The sequence below is a fragment of the Nyctereutes procyonoides genome, unplaced genomic scaffold, assembly GCF_905146905.1.
Source record: "Nyctereutes procyonoides isolate TBG_1078 unplaced genomic scaffold, NYPRO_anot_genome, whole genome shotgun sequence".
NCBI classification, from domain to species: domain Eukaryota; kingdom Metazoa; phylum Chordata; class Mammalia; order Carnivora; family Canidae; genus Nyctereutes; species Nyctereutes procyonoides.
The window spans coordinates 12,468,130-12,474,625 of NW_026575041.1; positions in this window are offsets into that span (position 1 = coordinate 12,468,130).

The following is a 6,496-nucleotide window of genomic DNA, read 5'->3' on the forward strand; positions in this document are numbered from 1 at the left end:
TAGGTACCTATCCTGAGAAACACAGGTGTCAATAGAGGTTTTTGACAGGAAAGTGACATGATCTGATTTATATTTTTTTTTAAATTTATATTTTAAAAGCCTACCATTGAGAGCCTGGGCGGCTCAGTGATAGGGCAGCTGCCTTCGGTTCAGGTCGTGATCCCAGATCTAGGATCGAGTCCCACATCAGGCTCCTGCGAGGAGCCTGCTTCTCCCTCTGCCTCTGTCTCCGCCTATCTCTCTGTTGTCTCTCATGAATAAATAAATAAATCTTTTTTTTTAAAGCCTACTTTTGCACTATTGGTGGCATTTTAAAATGGCACAACTACTATGGAAAAATGGTAGTTTTACTTAAAAAATTGAAAATAAAATTATCATTGTGATCCAGCGATCTGACTTCTGAGTGGATAGCCAAAAGAATTAAAAGGAGGGTCTGGAAGAGATATTTTCATCCCCATGTTTGTAGCAGCATTATGCACAATACCCAGAAGGTGGAAGCAACCCAAATGTGCATCCAGATGAATGGTTCATCCTGTCATCTGGATATGATATGGTATGTGCTTGCTATGGAATATTATTCAGCCTTAAAAAGAAGGAAAATCTGATATATGTCACAAGGGTAAACCTTGAGGACATTATGCTAAGTGAAATAAGCCTGCCACATCAAAACAAATTTTGTAGGATTCCATTTATATGAGGTATCTAGAAGAGTCAAATTCATAGAAAAAGAAAATAAAATGGTGATTACCAGGGGCCTGAGGGGGGTTGTTTAACATGCAGAGAGTTTCTGATTTGCAAGATGAGAAAGTTCTGGAGGTAGTTCACAACAAAGTGAATATACTTAACACTACTAAATTATACTAAATTATACTAAATCATCTTAAAAATGATTATGATGGCAAATTTTTGTATTATGTGGGTTTTTTTTGTTTGTTTGTTTGTTTTTGGTTTTGTTTTTTACCATAAAACTCACTCTGGCTGCCTGTGGAGAATGGATTGGACTGGGGAGAGGACAAAGGAAGGAAGCCAGTTGGGAGGCTCTTAGGTGACCCACATTGGAACTGGAACAGACATGTAGCAGAATCTGCAGTGAGCTCTGCCTCTGTACTCTCTATGTGAGGAAATATCCAAGACCACAGATCCAAATTCTTACTTATTTACCCACAAAAACATTCAAAATGCCCATGTACCTTGCTCCTTCAATCTTCTAACACCTCTTCTCAGAAAAGATAAGAAGCAACAACAAAAAAGAATTTTAAAATAGTTGGTGATAAAATCAGCCCTCACCTGGCCTTATCTTTTGCCTGGCAAGAAAGAGGAAGAGGTCAGGTAGCAGGTGGACTTTAAGCAACCATATGTAATCTGCCTCAGGGTTTAGATACTCTGTGTTAGTCTCCCATCAAAAATGGCCTCCTGATTGTTTTTAATAAACATGATCATTAACCTAAAATCAAGTTGGAAATTTTTCTTCCTGAATCATTTTTCTGCTTTGGATCATAGCTATAGCCCTAACAGGTTAAAATACTTATGGGCAAAAGAGTTCAAATTCCCTAGCTTATACAGAGGGGGAACCTCTATATTCTTTGAAGATAATTATTTTGTATTTTGATAAAAATTACATTTGAAATTCATTGTGAAGCTTTTCTTCCATACACAGCAATTTGTATCAGCTATACAAGCTGTAAATAATAATATAACAGACTCCTTATAATTGTCACTCGGTTTGAGTACTATCAATAAAGGGGGAACCATGGGTGCCCCTATTCCTGGTTGTTTCTATCTCCCTCTTCATAGAGGGAACTGTTAAATTTTGTCTTCATAATTCCCTGCTTTCCTCAATGGTTTTACTATACAGATATATTTGTCAACTTGACTAAACTATAGCACTCATTATTTAATCTAGATGTTGCTCTGAAGGGATTTCTTAACAGTGGTCAACATCTACAATAAGTGGAATTCAAGTAAAGGAGATTACACTCCAAAACCTAGGATTATCAGAAGGTGGGACTCATCCAGTCAGTTGAAAGGCCTTAAGAACAAATACGATGTTTCTCAGAAGAAATTCTACTTGTGGACTCCTGCTTCAGCTCCTGCCTGAGAGTGTCCAGCTTGCTGGTCTTCCCTGTAGACTTAAGACTTGCCAGCCCCCACAATCATGTAAGCCAATTCCTTAAAATAAATTATATATACTATATATACTGGTTCTGTTTGTCAGGCAGGACATTGACTGATACAGTATCCCTAAAATATGTGTAGTTTTAGTCTGTTTTGGAATTTGACATAAGCAGTTTCATATTGTGGCCCTCTTTCTGCAATTTTGTGAAATTCATTCATGTTGATGTATGCAGGTAGAGTTCATTCAACTTTGTACAGTACTTCACTGTATGGTACACCACAATGCATCATTTTCTTGCTAAAGGACATTCAGGATATTTTTATTGTTTTCCTTTCTGGAATAACCAAACTATAACAATACTGTTATAACAAGGGCACCAGGGCGGCTCAGTTGGTTAAGTGTCCCCTTTGGCTCAGGTCTTGATACCAGAGTGCCAGGATTGAGCCCTGCATTAGGCTCCCTGCTCTGTGGGGAGTATGCTTCTCCATCTACCCGTCACCCTGTTCTTGTGCCCTTTCTCTCTCTAATAAATAAATATTTTTTAAAATACTGCTATAGCATTCCTATATATATTTCATGGTGCACATTTGTAAGAATCTCATTAAGGCATATGCCTAAAGGTGGAATTTCTGGATTACAATATACATCTTCATTTTTTTTCCAAAATGGTTGTATCTATCAACAGAAATATATCAATTTATACCCACCAGTAATCAAGAAGAGCTATGATTATTCCACATTCTTGGCAAAACCTGACATTATCAAGGTAAATATTCCTAATCTGGATAGACACCAGATCTATCTGGGAAACTGAATCAACAGGGTTTATGGATACATTACATGAGAGATGGAGAGAAAGCAGTCAAGGATCATTCTCTGATTTTTTTAATTTTTGCAATAATTAATATTCATTTTAAGTCTCTTTTTTTTTCTTCTTCTTCTTTATCTCAAATACATGAGACAAAGTTGAACAAATACTTTGGTTCACTGATTTGGGTTAGATTGGTTTCTTAGATTAAATATCCCTCAAGTGCAGAATCTTCCTTTTGCCACAAGGTGGCAAGCTAAGCATCCTGAAATTTAAAGCTCCGTGCTGAAGTCTTAATGAAAGTGACTGTTCTTAGAAAGTTTATAAAGCAATAATTTATTCCCTAGTAGGTTCTTATGCATGCAATATTCATGCTTCGTGTATATTGTAATACCTTAATGTTTACCTATTTCTCCCTCTATAAAGGAATAATCAAAAGTCCTTTTTCTTTTTTCTTTAATGAAACTCAGAACCTCTCAGTGCTCTATAAGCATCCTTATTTGGCTCCCTCTAATTAGAGCATACACTCAAGACTCCTTTGCCTAACATACAAGACCTTCTACAAACTGTCTTTAACCTGAATTTCTAGCTTCATTTCCTCTTCCCACTCCAAACACACACACACACACACACACACACACACACACACACACACAGTTTCTCCCATTCTTTGCACATTGCAGCTTTCAAGGTCTTATCTGACTACACCAAATTCCTTCCACATATGGGTATCACACTGTTCACACTGGAAATGATTTGGTAAAGACTGTTGACTTTGAATACTCTCTCATTTCTTTTCTATCTATTCAAGTGAAGCACAAATTTGAGTCCCAATTGCAATACCACACTGCTAAGGGTGTCAGGGTTTCCTCCAGCAGTTATCTATGGCTACTCTAAGCCCCTAACACATTTTTAAATACTACTGTTAGAGCTGTCGTATTTTTTATGACATTTTAATCTTTTTGTCTCTCTTTCCTCAAACATTACTAACAGGCCATCATGATAGATTTTTCTTTGATTCTGTCATAGAGACTTGCACTATGCTTGGCCAGCTGGTAGGTGTCAGTGAATGTTAACTAGCTTGCTGAATGACTGAATATTGTATGAAGATGAATATTTTAAGCAATTCATATTTTTAATCAGTATAAACAGTACTTAAGACAGTGCTTATGTAGTTAGAATCTTTGTCTATAACTGTTATTGTTATTATAACTCAAATCACTTATTTATTATTTTTTTTTAAATTTATTTATTTACTCATGAGAGACACACAGAGAGAGGCAGAGACATAGGCAGGACTTGATCCCAGGACCCCAGGATCACAGCCTGAGCCATAGGCAGATACTCAACCACTGAGTCACCCAGGTGCCCCATAACTAAAATCATTTAAAAGTAAACACTAAGTTCGTAGTAAACAGAAGGTAGAAGACCTGCTTCTGCTTGTGAAGAGGTAAGCCAAAGGGAGCTGGGGAGATGGCACAGCTTAGGAAACAGGCAATGTGTGCATATGGAAATCAGCATAATATACTGATATAATACAGTAGTTCACTTAATGAATGTGATTAAATAAATCATTGGGTTTAGCCGTTGGCATGAGAAGTTTCCATAATCCAGTTGACATGTCAAATATTTTTCTCAGCAAACATATTATTGATTTTTTACAAAGGTTATAATTTAACAAGCACATAATATTGATTTTTTAAGTTTCTCAGTCCAGAACTATAAGGATCTCAGTGGAATTATAATTCCTTCTAATTAAAAGCTTCAACATGCAAACATATGCCATAAGGCATTAGGTACCATATGTTGCACCATAATCTGAACTTGCTAACTTCACCTCTTTAGTCCTGTGAACGTAACTCTTTCCTGATCAGTACCCTTTTGCATTTTATATTCTTGGGTTTAGACCTAGAAGATTTCCTATGTTAACTTACACTAGAATTTTTATTCTAGTTTATTTCAAAATTGATTATTACTAGTCATTGAGCGCCTACTGTGGGCAAAGTAATGGGCTATGCCCTAACAAATTGCTTGTAACAGACTCCTTCTACTTATTTTCAGTTATTATTTGTATAAAGGCCTACTCTGTGCCAGATATGCTTCTAGAACAAAGAACCTAAGCCTCAAAATATTTATATTGGCATGTTGGAAGATCTTGTGTACTTACTGGAAATATCTAAGAAGAAGTTCATCCCAAAAGATTTTGCAGAATTATTCTATTTCCTGAGAAGTAAATAACTGTGTATATTCTCAGCCCCAAATTTGAGAACTTGATATTTCTCTTTAAGTCAAATCTAGTAGGGAAGTCGCATTATATTGATTTTAGCCAATATTCTCAAATGAAGCACGTTAAGTCAGCATATAAATTGCTGTTGACTATTATTGAATACCCACAGTGTGCTAGGCACTATTAATTCAGCTGAAACTCATTAATTCAAGTGAATAACTAGATCCCCATTAGGAGGGCTCACATTTCACAAATGACCAAGCAAGAGAAAAACACCCAGCTGAAAGGCAACAGAGCTGGCAGGCACTTTCATCATCTGCTGTTAATTGGAAGAAATAGAACTTAATTTTATACAAAATAATGCTTCATCATGGCTTTAGAAAGTAATGAAGTCTCAGGGGACCTGAATAGGCTCCTCTAATAAACTTTCCATGAGACATGGCCTATTGGTTGAAGGAGGAGAGGGGTCTTCACATAAAATGTTAAGGGTTGCAGGGAGGTAGAATAAAATGAATGAAATCTACATTTTTTTGTGTGTCAAAAGCAATAAAAATCACAAAGTTATTTTCTTTGGCCACCGATGGACTACTACTTCCTTTGAGGCTGATTTATGGATGACAGTAATGGAAGGTTGAGAGAAGACAATGAGGGGTATCTTGGACCTGAGCTCTAAATGGAATAAGTCTAAGAGTTCTCCATGCCTTCCTTTGCTGTGAAGGAAAAATTAATAAATTAATATTCTGGGGGCACCTGGGTGGCCCAGTTGGTTAAGAGACTAACTCTTGATTTCAGCTCATGTCATGATCTTAGGGTCATGAGATTGAGGATGCTCAGCACTGAGTGTGGCGCCTACTTAAAATTCTCTCTCTCTCTCCCTATGCCCCTCCCTGCCCCCGTCCTGCTCGTGCACACTTACATGTGTGCTGTCTCTAAAATATATATATATATATATATATATATATATATATATATATATATATATATTCTAGAGTTAGAGTACTCACACTTTTTCATATGACTTGACACTATATTTCCTAATAAAAGGTCATTCCTTACTAGTGTCTTCCTATCATTACATGTTCATTTAACAAATGTTTATTGAGTATCTCTAATGTGCTAGACACTAAGAATACAATAATCAACAAAATAATCTTATTTCCTTCTCTCATGGAATTTACAGTCTGTTAGGGAGGGAAAATACTAAATGCATAGATGACTTCTTAACTAGAGACATAATATAAGCTATGAAGAAGTACACTGGACATTTGGAGTATATACCAGTGAGAAGCAATACATATAGTTCAGTAGGTCTGAATGGCAATATAATGATAATAAAATGATAGCC